This window comes from Halictus rubicundus, unplaced genomic scaffold, assembly GCF_050948215.1.
Source record: "Halictus rubicundus isolate RS-2024b unplaced genomic scaffold, iyHalRubi1_principal scaffold0071, whole genome shotgun sequence".
Lineage (NCBI taxonomy): Eukaryota > Metazoa > Arthropoda > Insecta > Hymenoptera > Halictidae > Halictus > Halictus rubicundus.
Window position 1 is genome coordinate 165,035 of NW_027488612.1, and position 15,266 is coordinate 180,300.

Genomic DNA, 15,266 nt, shown 5'->3' on the forward strand with positions numbered 1-15,266 from the left:
TTAAGAATCTCATTTCGCGACGCGTCTTACAGTATATGTATAGATTTTGTGTGTATATTTAAATGTTTTTGAAATATGTACATTTTAACAATAATTTTACGTTTATATCAGAAGTAACTTATATGGCCATTTTAAGAGGTAATTCTTGTGGTTATGTTACCACAAAACAGAGTCAGTTTATTTAACAGGATAGTCTGTTTATTTAATCGCGTGTTCGATGTACAATGAGACCGACAGACAAAGTACGTAGACACGAAGCGCGAGAAGTGCAAGAGGTACAAGAAGTATATTTTCTGGATTTCCTCCCTTTATATCCTGATCTTCGGAAAGGCGTTACCTTTCCGAGGATAGGAAGGCGGAGCTATGCTTCGCAGAGGTAGGAAATCCCGCATCTGTTGTTTATGGTCACTGGCAAAGGTGGTCGCCAAATGTTTGGAAAAAAGGTCTTGTCGGGACCGCGCGTGCCGCGCGGTCGGTGGGCCCAGCGGTACTCGGCTGGCAACGTTTATGATGGGGTAGTTACATTTTCTACACCCGTAAAGTCATTCGGAAATAAAATAATTTCTGCCATCCTGCAAAAGTCAGGGTAGGTTTTATTACCTTAGACCCTAACATCTGTAGGCGGTCAACTCTAACATCTTGCGATACCAATCACGTACCGCTACAATTCTTTTTTTTACTATTTTATTTAAGAAAGTTAACGCACAATACAAGTTTTTTAATAGTACAGCTACATACATTTATAGATATCTATCGTCGAAGGTTTGTGAAACGTGAAACTGATTCTAAACACTTTTAACAAACAGTTTAGATTATAGAGTATACATTGTATAACATTACCTGTCACGACATTCAGAAAAAGTTTATATTTCGTAGGAGGCAATTGCTATTGGCATTCAGTTGAGAGAGTATCATTCAGAGAGGCTCGTTCTGAAAGATTCAAGACAACTTTTCTATTACTTAAACCTTATATTCTATTTTTTTCGTTTTGTTCGCTTATGTTTTTGTGAATAGGATGTAGGAACATCTTTAGGGTGTATTGCACAAACAGCCTAAAAGTTTATCATTTACCTATTAACAATTTAATAACCCTTTCCATTTGATTTGATTTGACCCTTTGATTTCCTATCCATTATTATTATAACTTAAGTTTAATATTATTTTTGAATTGTGATTATTTTAATTATGATATTCCATATTTGCACACGGTACATACAAAAAGATATCTCGGATTTATATTTTACGTGTCCCATAAAACATTACATGTATGAAACATAAATATAAAGTACATACCTAAAAGTTAAAAATAGTTTGAAAAATTATATTTAAACAATTTTCCTTTCATCAAAACTAATAATGAAAATAAATAAAAAATTATTGTTTAACAAATGCAAACGGAGATATACGCATGGTAAATAACTATTTCTTAGCTCCTGGGAATTCAGCAGTTTTCAGTGCGATAGTTATGCAATTACTCCGACTCTAATTGAATACTTAGGGGTCTACAAATCATACGGGTTATTGCAAATGGCTTCAACTATAACTGGCAGAAAAATTTTTCAAAAGAAGTTATTTAACATTAACTAATATGGACTAACCTGAATCCTCTTTATGTTACGCGCATTTTTTATTTATGGAGGAATACATAAAATCCTTTGTAAAGCTTCAATTTGGAACTAATCGTTCCGGCAAGGTGTGATATTGGACTAACTTTGTGCAAAAAATTATGAGATTCTTCGGGACCCTCTCGCCGCAATTTAAGGGGGCCGGCAGGGTTTAAAATCCATATGCTTATGCATGGGTCAAAACCTTTCCAAACTATCGCTTCAATATTGCAATGAGCAGTTTAAAAGTGGTCACTTGTGTTTCCTAAAAGTCCAATTTATGTCTGTATAGAGCCCAAATTTCGAATTTCTACCTCATCGCAGAGTAATTAACAATATTCGGCAGAAAATTCGAATTCTGAAGCAAGTATGACGTCACAAGATGGCTGCCGCTGAGAGATTCTCTTAATTTCGCGAGATTTAGTGTTCGTATCGAAAAAAGGGCTCTATACAGACATAGCGAAGACATGTACAAACACGGTGGTATGCATTTTTAATTGATTACTTACTTATTTAAGACGTAAAATGACTAGAAAAAAAGGCACAATTTTGCGGTTCCGGTTACTAGCGCCACGGTCTCTCCGCGGCAAACACGTACGTTGCGATAGAATACGGTCGATAATGCAGATCGATAGTACACGTTTACGTAAGTACGATATGTATACTGCCAAATATTGTAAATTACTCCCCGATGAGGTAGAAATTCGAAATTTGGGCTCTGTACAGACATGTATTGAACCTTTGGGAATGGCAATTGACCATTTATAAGCTGCTCATTGCAATATTGAAGCGATAGTTTTAAAAGGTTTCTGACCCTTGCACTTGTCGCCACGCGGCTCGTGACGTCAGGCTTGTTTCGAACGCCTCGCGACCGGCGGCAAGCTGCCGAATATTGTTAATTACTCCCCGATGAGGTAGAAATTCGAAATTTGGGCTCAGTACAGAAATGTATTGAACCTTTGGGAATGGCAATTGACCATTTATAAACAGCTGATTGCAATATTGAAGCGATAGTCCGAAAAAGTTTCTGACCCTTGCACTTGTCGCCACGCGGCTCGTAACGTCAGTGAAATGTTTTGTGTCGGTATGTTTAATAAATGAGAGTTTTTATAACAATGTTCGTTTATTTGTAAACAATACACGGCACTATCACCTGCCGAATTAACCTTAGGTGATTGGTTAAATTAGTAACAGTGGTCGCAGTGTGGAAATTGACGGACTATGTGCGTTTTAAAAATCGTGTAGAGGCGCGAGTGATTCTGTGTGTTATGCGCGATGGTTCTGGGGGTTCTGAATGCTTCAGATGCGCGGATGATTCTGATTTTGCTGTTCCGAGGTCCGCTCTCTCGTCAACTCGTGTAACGAGGAAATTCGTGGGCATAGGCCCAATTTTGGGGGAAAAAGCACCCCATTCGTCACTTAGACTGTAGGAGGATGGTTTTCTTCTCGTGGTGGAGGTGGAAGCTCCTCCTCAGCCGAAAATGGGAAATCTCGAAAAATGCGCGTTTTGAGGACCTCGGAACAGTGCGTCTGTTTTTCGGCCTAAGTGGCCTTCGAAATTTCTGGCCTGCGTGGCCCGCGTGCTGGCTGGCCCAAGTGGGCCGAACGTGGTTTATTACCCCCTTGGTCTCAGTACGCTCACGAAACCAAGGGGATGCGATCTTAGGCTCGAACCCGAGCGTGTCTCGATAGACACAACCCAGGTGCCCTTGTGATGCCCCCGTATGGCACCGCTCGCTCGAGGCCAGCACGCCCAGCCGCAAACTCTTAGAAAGAGTGCGGCGGCGGCTGGCCTTGCGGGTTATATGGGGGTAACGCACCATCTCCACCGAGGCGGCGCCGCCGGGGGTGGAACTCACGCGCGAGGAGGAGTTGGAGCTCGAGGGCCAGAATCGCCAGGCCCGGACGGAAAGTCTTTCGGAGTGGAGGGCGCTGCTAACGCCCTCCACACGTCCGATTGTCCGGGCCCTCCAGCCCATATTTTATACAGGGTGGCCCACATAACTCTGAACAGCTCAATATCTCGAAAACTATGCCATCGATTTTAAAGTTCTTAGTCTTAAATTGCATGGAACTGAAGGGCCTTTCTGACTACATAAACGTGAAGTGGCCTCCCTTCCCCTTTAACGGGGGAGGGGTGGTACCTTTGTAATTTTAAATGGAACCCCCTATAAAATGTTACATATTTAGATTCTACCGGAAAAAACAAGTCAATTTTGTCTGAAACATTTTTTTGTCAGATACTTCCATGATGAGATATAACAGTTTGAAGTTTCGAGTTGTAGGTACTTGAAGCGCTCGGAAATAGCGTTATGGAATTATACGCGCTTGAGTCCTTTGCTTATTCGTGAAGAAATTAAATGTACTTTAAATTAAATGTTCAAAATGTCCACCACGGGCTTGTAAACATTTATTTACTCGAAACATCAAAGTTGTTCTAACATTTTTTAACATTTCGGGAGTCACTGAAGCGCAAGCGTTACGTATTCTTTGTTTCATATCCTCTTTTGTCGTCGGTGGTTCAAACATAACTTTGTCCTTTACATATCCCCATAAGAAAAAATCTAATGGTGTTAGATCGGGGGATCGAGGAGGCCATTGACGAGGTCCCCCACGACCTATCCATTTGTTCCCAAATTTTTCGTTCAAAAATTGCCTGGTGATGATTGCAAAATGTGGAGGAGCGCCGTCTTGTTGGAACCACATTTCTCTTCTAACGTGCAGTGGCACATCTTCCAAAAGCGCAGGCAAATGATTTTTTAAGAAATCACAATAACTTGCAGATGTTACAGTTTCTTGAAAAAAATAAGGTCCAATCACAAAATCTCCTATTAGGCCACACCAAACATTTAAAGACCATCGATGTTGAAAGGGAACACATCGCATCCAATTTGGGTTTTCCACGGCCCAATAATGCAGATTATGTCTATTTACATGCCCTGAATTCATAAAAGTGGCCTCATCGAAAAAAAGTATTTTGCACAAAAAGTCATTTTCCGCAACACCCTGCAGCCACTCACAAAATCTTACGCGGTGATCGTAATCTGCTATCGAAAGCTCTTGTGATAAAACCATGTCATATGGATGATACGTTTGCCGTTTCAAAATTCGTTGAATTGATGAACGACTAATATGTGATGTTTGTGCAAGTGTACGTTGACTAATATGAGGATTTAATGTAATTGCAGCAAGAATACAGGCACAATTATTTTCATTAGTGACAGCTTTAGGTTTATTGCGAGTTTTTTTTACACAATTCACCGTGCTCGCGGAGCCGCTTTTCTAAATTATGAAATGTTGCATGACATTTTTTGATCCCATAACGTTCAAAAAACATCACTGCTGCACGCCGATAATTTTTTTAGCATTCACCTAACGTTAATAACATATTCACCTCTGTGTCAAAAGTAGCCACAATCACAATGTTACTGCTTGAATAACAGCTCTAAACTGAAAACGTTTTCATAGATAAGTGAGTCAAACTCAAGAATTGTAAATATTATTGTTTGTGTTTCTTCATGAATAAGCAAAGGACTCAAGCGCGTATAATTCCATAACGCTATTTCCGAGCGCTTCAAGTACCTACAACTCGAAACTTCAATCTGTTGTATCTCATCATGGAAGTATCTGACAAAAAAATGTTTCAGACAAAATTGACTTGTTTGTTCCGGTAGAATCTAAATATGTAACATTTTATAGGGGGTTCCATTTAAAATTACAAAGGTACCTTCCCTCCTCCGTTAAAGGGGAAGGGAGGCCACTTCACGTTTATGTATTCAGAAAGGCCCTTCAGTTCCATGCAATTTAAGACTAAGAACTTTAAAATCGATGGCATAGTTTTCGAGATATTGAGCTGTTCAGAGTTATGTGGGCCACCCTGTATATTTTATTCTATTGGAGCAACAAGCGCCACATCCTATATCACCCTGTTAGAGATTCTCCTCATCTTTATCTAACTATTTATTTATTTATTAACTTCTTCCCGTACTTTAACGAGTCTGACTCGTGATGAAGATTTTGGCTCAAACGTAAACATCATGAGTAGGACTCGTGAACTGAAAATCGTTCCAAACGTAAACATCACGAGTCCGACTTGCGGAATGATTTACAAATGACTATATCACAGGTATTTACATTTCGGCTAGTATTGCAACTGTTTTCGAACATCATTCTTGTCTGTTTACCGCGCATTGACCCCTATCGCTTGGGCCCGGATTTCGTCGAGCTAAATGGCACGGGAAGTGGTTAATCATCAAGAAAGACCATGTACACAATTCTAATAAACACTGACATCGATCTATCGATCGGTTCGGAGCGCCGCCGTCCCCAGACAGTGCCCCCCGTTCCCCGCGAACGCCGCGTGTGGGCGGCTGCTCGCGGGGTGACGAGGGAAGTGGGCGCGTGGATCGACGCGCTTCGCCGATCGCTTAGTTCGTCTATTCACACCGCAAACGATATCGGTTATTGAACACCCGTCTTCTCCCCGTTTTTTCGGTAATCGTTCGTCGTGCGAACTCGGTATATTTTATATCTTAGATGGTCGGTAACGTTCCAACTTGGAAACGCCCGAGAATCTAAAACGCACCCTTTTACACACACACACACACACACGCATACTCATACTTAAATTTAAAACACACATACACATAACACACACTCTCATTATTGTAAATTTAAAACATTATTTTTTATAATATACTTATATATTTACAGATCTTAGAGTAATAACTATTATTTTTCCTACAAGCCAAAATTCCTTTCCCTGCGAAATTAAAGAACCCACTACGGAAAGACGTAACAATAGTCAAGTCGGTGTACTTAATCCATATAAAAAAACCCAATTGAAATTCCTTCATTTACCGTCCCCGAACGCGTACTGAAGTTACTGACAAACATTTCATAATTTCCTCGCTAAAGGTCTCGTGAAGGTCAACATATTGAACCTCGTTGGATTCGTTTTTTTATAAGCTATAAGACTGTTGTTGTGAAAATATGCATCCCCATTTATAAGAAAATACAGTGGCCTTGAAATCTCGAAAAAAATGACCTTGAGAAAAAATTCGGCCCATCACAGTATTGGCGCCTTCGAACAGAATGTTTTCTCCCACTGATATTTTTTCTATCATACTGTTATGCGAGACTGCCATTAATACTGATCTATTCTGACTCACGGGCCTTCTCATAGACTAGACGAAGGCAAATTACTCACCGGTACACAGATTCCAAAGTCCAATCTTGTGAAAACTCCGACTTCCACGTCATTCCCTATCTCTAAGGGCTAGCGTCATCCACTCCCCACGAAACTTCCATAGTTAGATGTATCCTTACATAAGGCCCTGCGAAAGGGCGCGCAGACAGAGAAGAAGAAGTTACAAGTAACCAGTCAGTCAAAGTAAACCTAAGTTTTGCTGGAAGACTTTGGAGTTTATTCGAAGATTCTCTTCATTTACCCCTTCCTGCGGCATAACAATACAATATAAGCGATATATTTAAGGTGGTCAAGTTACGTGAAATATGTACCCTGTAGAAGAACGCGGAAAGAGACAAAATAAGAAAGAACGATATATATGTACATGAACATGTCTAAAACGCATACGAACTAACGTAGGCCTGCTTGATAACGCTCAGGAAAATGTACGCGCCTACCAGAACGGGTAACCCGATGTTCCGTATTCGGTGCCTCCGTAACAACGTTTGCTCTAGGTATATCTAAACACGGTATAATGACAGGCTCTGAGACATCGTCTTCCGCAAGGATATAGGCGGACTTTAACCGGTCAATGGTCACGGTACTAATACGGTATAAACTTTTATAAAGTGAAACAAGTTTTGTTTTTTTTTGTAACAAAATCTGTAGCCGTAGAGAAATTTCTTTTATTTTATGTGCATGTTGGCTTTATAGTATACAGAACATCCAAAAGTTGCTGAAGATTGGGTGTCCTTTTTTCAGTGGACTAAAAAATTTGGAATTCCTTTGTTAGAGTCCGAAATTTATTCTCTTCTGTCGCTACACTCTTGACACTGAATTCTTGAAGTCTATGAAGGAACAGGGTTATGTAAGGCGGGTGCCTTAGAATAAGTGTTCAAATCAGGTGTACGTGACTGAGTCGTTTATTTATTATGGAGTGATGTCGCGAGAGCGTCCGGAGTGGTTCAACAAGAACGGCGATTAGCTTCGACTCGCGATTGAACTTGGACTACGATTTAGCAGCGACCGGACTGCGACTAGACTCTAAGTGACTCGGCGGAGAATCGAGACTGCGTTGACTCGTGACTGACTTCGTGACTGAACATCTCGCGTCGGTAGTCTCTGCCTTATATTCTTAAAAATGCTTGTCGGCTGATTGGTGGAAGTCCTTGCGAGGAACGTGACTGCTGGCTTATGTCAACGGGCCCAGCTTTCCCGGGTGATAGAAACCAGGCACGCGTCGCTGGGACACTCTAGGCTGGAGACCCTTCGACTACCCAAAATTTATGGTGTCCACTTGCGCTATTGAGTTCGTCGGTAGGAACTACAAGGACACATCTGTCCGCTAAGTGGCCAAAAACGTTAAAGACGTTTTCTCACAAATAGCGTCTTATGCTGTGTAAACCATAAATCTTTCTTGGTGCTGGTGCGCTGAAGATTTATCTTCCGGCGCCCAGCTAGCCGCTACAGCTATTTGCAATTTCTAATTCTAACTGTTTTTCCAATGATAGTTTCTCATTCTGAGAATCTGAAAGTTTTTCACTATATTTATAAGAATCATTGTTATATTTTCCAAAAAGTTTGCTTAGAATCTGTTTTGCCATTTTATACATTTCTGCCTTGGATGTTAAATTGAAAAAATGTATCTTTTGAATCTTTTTGCAAAGATTCTGGATTATGCAGATATTTTATAACGGATACAACAATCTTGTCTCTTCTTTTAAATATTTCTTCTTTAATAAGAACAAGAAACTTATTACTCGATTCAGTATTCAGTTTTTCTAAAGTTTTATATAAGAATTTAAGAGAATTTAAGAATTTATATGTTATAAAATAAATGAGATTCATAAGAATTTTCCTAGATTTAAATTTCTCGAGAAATGAGAAATAATAAATTATAATTGTAGATTTGATGCTTTCACGGCCTGGAATGTACACATGATTAGTGGCTTTCGGGAGAGAGCCGTGTCCAAAAGGAATTTGTACCCAACGTTTCGCCATCGTTGCAGCTGGCTTCATCAGGGGTGAAGACACTCTGATACTGGCGAGTTTCAAGGAAAACTGAGTTTATATAGGGCTGGTGAATGTTCCGGAACGGTGCTCACCAGTACCTTTTAATTGTCCAGCTGAACAATTTAAAAGAAAACCTTGCATAATCTTCACATACGACTCCCATGAATACACAGGCACTCTTAACCCCGTGCACTATAACAAACCAGACTCATTACGATGATCTCGAACAGAATCAAATGAATACGTATGTCATATGTCAAAATGTTATTTCAGTTTAATAGAAATTGTAACGTAAGGATTACGGTAGATGCTTTAGGAATAACAGGAATCGGAAAATCTGGGGACACAGGATATATTTTCCAAAATGTGATTACAATCGATGGGAGATTGGTTTGTTATACAAAATAGATTTTTTGCAAGAGAGAGAGAGAGAGAGAGAGAGAGAGAGAGAGAGAGAGAGTGTTAACTAGCAACGAATTATTTAAGAAATGATTTTATATACTACGCGATATCACCATCGGGGGCGTCCGGTTTATTTCAACCGTACTCTCCCTCTGGGGAAACGACGACGATTCCGTTTCGCCTGTTTTCTTATGTCCATTCGGCAGCCGGCCTTCATGGCCGTCCTCTCTCATTTATCCAGAGAGGCGTCCAGGTGCAACCCCTGTCCTCTCCTGGGCTGCTGAACGTCCGATATCATTGCTTCGTACTCTCCCATCCTACGGGCGGCCCTGCGGACCTCGTCCTCTCCCACAGGTGCAGCAAGAGTGCTTGCTCCGCGGTAATCTACCGGTATTTTTACGGACTCGTTGCTAACTTTATCAATAACGCGTTAATAGGGGTCTAGAAGGTTCCAGACCCCGCGGTCTCCCTCGAACCTCCGGCCACGCTGCCTCGGCGCAATTTTTCTGTAAATACGAATAAAAGAAACATGTGATTTTCATCTATTCCAAATACTCGTCACGAATAAAAAAACTGAATAGATCATCTTCTTACATCGAGCCTCGAATAAATCTCAAAGTTACGCTGAAAATCATACGTCGAAAATCAAAGATACACTTCCGTAGCGAGTATCTGTCGGGATTCACCGTAAGATAAATGGTGGAGCTGCCTTCGGCTCTCGAATACAGTGAAATGTCGTTTTATGTCAGTCCCGCCGTTCTTTTTACTGACACTGATACGAAATCGGTGGTTCTCGCCGAGCGTCCCATTTGAAATGCACAGGGCACGCTGGAAACCTAAGATTCATACCGTTTGAAAGTCATAAGAAACCTATGACATACAAACGCGACTGACGTTCAAACGAAAGGAATATCCTTCTCCGATATAATGTTGCACGGAGAAGCGGACAGCGAAGCTCGAGAGCTGCCGTCGCCGAGGAGTGTGCCACACATTGTCGGCTATATCGGTGTGAGACCAGAAGACCACTACTAATCCAATATCAAAACTTCTTTATTTTTCGTTATGTTTTTATGAAACTTTTACCAACATATTCGTGGCATTTTTCTGATTAAAATGAAACCAAATATAAAAACCAACAAGCGATAAAAGTTTCGAACACAGAGAAGGACAGCGTATGGGAAGGAAAGAACCGCGGAGAGTCGCGGCCGCCGGCACAGATCAAAGCCCGCGTGAGCGCAGGCCTTTAAATGAAAAATTTAACTTCTTTATTATTAATTATTTTTTTATGAGACTTTCAACAATATATTTGTGGCATTATTGTGATTAAAATGATGTCAAACGCGATATAATTCGGATCACATTTACACTAATTTTCCGTTAATGTAATTGTTATGGGAAGACTTCTATCGTTCATTACCCACGTAAATATCATCGGAATTGCATATATCGCGGACAAGACGTTAATAATAATTTCAGCTTTTAAGTCCACACGGCGAGTATAACCGTGCCTGACTCGGAACATGAGACTTTCGGACGCGCGTAATTTAATGTCTGACATTCACCGGACCAGACCCCTTCGGCAGACGCTCTTCAGGCAGTCCCTTTGGCTGACGCTCGCCGGCTGTGTCGTTTAGGCTTGGTGTTGTCGACGCTGCTCGTCCTGTGGGAGAGGATTCTCCTGGTGCTCGGCGGGCTGATACTGGGCCCTCTCTCGAAGATGGTCGACAGGAGCCAGCGTGATTCGGGCGGGCGCACTGTGGGCCAAAAGCGCCAAAACGTGGCCAAAATGCAAAAAATAAATTTCACGTTAGGGGTATGGCTCTTGCCGTATTGGATTCTCAGGTAATGACTGTATAAGTTAAGAAGCCGAAGGTAAAAAGGTCTTACTACCTATACCTGCTAAATGGTTGGAGTACAAATATCTCGTACAGTCGTCTCGCAGTTTTCGTGCGGTGAACTACGTTGTGAAAAAAAAGGTGTCAAACTTACAGTTTTACGGAAATTGAATATATTTTTGTGCGTGTACGATGGATGCTGTTCCTGGAAGTAAATACTATACATAATAATAACATTGGAGTTATATTAATTAATGTTTGGAATGTATGATGTGAACGATAATACTTAGTGCACAGATTTTACAAATGTATACTAAAAGTTGTATATTCCACAATATTCCACGGAGATTCTTGTCGAGTCTTGTAGTAGATACTATTATTTAACATTATTTTGAAAAAGTAGCTGCCCAAAAGTGCCCCTTTCGTAGTGCGATCCATTTTTGTGACGCAGAGGTAGTCATGGTACTAGTTACAAGCATGTTTCCTCAAGAAATTTAGAAGTTATAATAAAATTTGTTAAATAAGCATTGTATGGTTCCACTTATAGAGTTTTCTGATACAACAATTTCTTTTGAAACAATAATTTTTTTATTGTTTAAAAAAAATTTTATTTTTGTTTTTTGTAATTTTGACATCAGATTCATATTCGCCGGCCCGAAAAATGTGGGAATACTAATTTTCCATAAAGTCCAATCATTTTTTTACGCATCCGCGATATTGAATCCGCCATTTTGTTTTTTTTTTACAATTTTGACATCAGATTCATATTCGTCGGCCCGAAAAATATGGGAATACTAATTTTCGAGAAAGTCCAATAATTTTTTTGGTTACGCATCCGCCATATCGAATCTGCCATTTTGTTTTTTGCAATTTTAACATCAGATTCATATTCGCCAGCCCGAAAAATATGAGAATACTAATTTTGAAGGAAGACCAATCATTTTTTTGGTTACGCATCCGCCATATTGAATCCGCCATTTTGGTTTTTGTAATTTTGACATCAGATTCATATTCGCCGGCCCAAAAAATATAGGAATACCAATTTTTAAGAAAGTCCAATAATTTTTTTGGTTACGCATCCGCCATATTGAATCCGCCATTTTGGTTTTTGTAATTTTGACATCAGATTTATAATCAGCGACCCGAGAAACCTATGAGTATCAATTTTGAACTAAATTGAAGTACTCCTTCCTATTTTGGCGACGTTTTGGCGCTTTTGGCCCACTGTGGGGCGTCCTCCATGTGATTTATTCCTGTTGGTCAGGAGTGCGGTGCGGAGTGGGTCAATGGAGCGAGGGTGAGTCAGGGCATGAATGAATGGTGGGGTAGGAGGCATTAACGCTCGGAGTGGGGATCGCTGGACGCGATGACGTACTACCGATCGTCGTCGCGCGGTTTAGTGTGAGGTGTTTAGCGGGAAGGTGCGTGTGATGATAAGGTGGATTGGTAACTCAACTATCGGATTGTTCTTATGTCCTATCGTGTTTGTGTTACATTAAATGTGTGCTTAGAGCTACGCAAACATAAGGTTGAATAAATGATTTTATTTATTTATCACCGACATAGATTTTAAGACAGTGAGAATTTTTAAAGGACTTGGCCTACCAACCTCTCTCGTTTGGTGGATATTGAAGTAAGTAGAACAGAGTACGATTAATCCGGCGTCTGGGAAACATAAGTTTGTGAAACCTTACGGTCTGTAGTATTAACTCTCGAACTTTATAGCGCGGAGAGTTCCGTAAAGTCTTCTGGCATCTTAAATTATTTTACGCTCGAAATTTAACACAGAAGAAGTCAATAGACTTCTGGAAACTAAGTCAATAGTTTCCTTTACATCGTTACAGTAGTTAAAGCAAGTATTGCAAAGGAGTTGTTGTTGTAAGACAGTTTCCTACCTTCCATAATTTATTTTCGATTCATTATTAATTCGGGACACGTCCGTCAAAAATAATTAAATACGTTAATATAGTTATCTATAATTACAAACAATATTGTTACCACCTTAAAAAAATTTATACATTTACCGACAGCAAAATACATAGAACGTGTTTCTCATTTTGAAGATTATAGATGAATTGTTTTAACTGTTAGATAATAGCGGCAAAAATAAATAAAATGAATAAATAAAATGAATAAATAAAAATTTTAAAAACATGAAACACTGACTGCAGAATAACAGGTAATATACGAAGCATTAAGAGAATCTCGTCCCTTTTCGATCCTGCATAAAATGTAATATACTCCGAGTCGAAACGTGAACCAAAATGGCAGACCCTCTGCACCAAAAGTTGCCCCCCATCACCGCGATTGGGAACTTCTTACGAGAAACAATTCCGCGACGAGTATTCGAGGTTTCCTCGGCGATGTATTGCAAAATACACCATTTCGTGATCAGACGGGCAGAAATACATAATATGTCAAGTTCCGATCCTAAGAGGCCGCGACGCTAAGGTCTCTTCTGTTTTTAGTGACCGAGATTCCACGGAAATCGAAATCTTCGCTCTGTATTTTCCGGTCGCTGATGCGACAGCACTCCCTTTCAAGAAACGGGTCTCGGGAGCAGCGAAATCTTGCGAGATCGCGCGAAACTCGATCACGCCGTAAGATCGAGGCTGCTTGAGCTGTATATTTGTTAAGAAAATATATATATATATAATATCTTTGTTTATATAGGAGACTGGGATCGTCAGAATTAATAAACCAAATCAGTTTCTCTGTAAATAAGAGTTTTTGTATTATAACCGATATTACTATTTACAATATATACAGAATGTACAAGTTACCTGTAAATAAGAGAAACGACAATTAAGGTCGATTATCCGTCTCTCCTTTAATCACCTATATTGTTTGTAACCACTGACTATCTTTATCCTAGCACGTGTTCTCTCTTGTAATTCCTCTATCTCTCTCTAATCTATTCATTTAATGTTTGACGCGACATTTAGCCGTTGTCATAGAAGCGCGCGCGGAGCGTAAGCGCGCTAAATTTAAAGAGTGTATATTCTCTTTACATATATATATCGCTCTGTCTTCGTTGCGTATGATAAAGAAATTCCCGGGGAGTTTGTTATTCCGTCCGTACGCTTTGTGGTAGTGTATCCTACGAACGCTGGGAAACATTACGTGCCGGGAGAATAATGGCGGATTTCTGTTGCGCGGTTCATGTGTATGTTTGGGAATTTTTCTTTGTCCTTGATTACCAGCTACTGTTGTGCTGTGGCTCTCGCGGAAAAAGTTTTTTCTATCAATCAACAGATGGTAGGTACGCCACGTTTGATGAAGCAGAAATCGATTAGAAAGAAATCGGTAAAACAGCGGCAGACATAGAAGGAAGATAAATTTTTGGACCTTGTTTGTTTATATACATTTGGGACAATTTAAAAAAAATAATAAACCAGGTGTATCGATAAAATCAAATTTTTAAGAGCAAGTAAAGAGGAAGTACCTATTTAATACGGAAATAAATTTTTCGGCCATATTTGTTTACATACAATTGCGACCATTTTTTAAAACAATCAACAATGTATACTCTTTGTAATAAGACCAGAATGAAATGGATTAGAATAAATTTTCCGAAGGCTTATGATTGCAAAAATTAATTTATGAGCCATATTTATTTCCGTACAACTCCGACAACTTTTGTAACCAGTCACCAAGATAGTGCGTTTCTACTGGAACAAACCTCAAATCGATCCATCGATTTATCTCGAATAAATTCTTAAAAATGTCCTTTCTCACAATAACGGAAGAATAACGTTCGAAACTCAATTACGACTATTACGAGACTATAATGTTGAAATAATGTAGTCACATTGTGAGTAAAACTCACATCCGGGAATGTCGGGGCGTAGACGCGGCGTCGCTTTGGCTGTTACAATGTAACAACTTATAAAAAAGCCTAATGGAGTGTGCGTCATATGTCGAAATGACGATCGGAGGAAAAATGACGATCGACACGAGACTAGAGTGGGGAAGACGTTAGCTGCACGTCCACCCAAAGTTCAGTTCGATAAAAGAATCGGTTTGGGCAGGACATACCTGGTACGTGTAATAAGTTCGACACAAGAGTCGGTTTAGGCAGGACATACCTGTGTTATATATATATATATCAAGTTTTTATATTAAAGAAAGTTCCTTATTCACTAACGCTGTGCTTTATGATAGGACAAACATCATTCCTATCATATCCTCGACATATAACAATACTCTCCGAGTGCTGTGCCG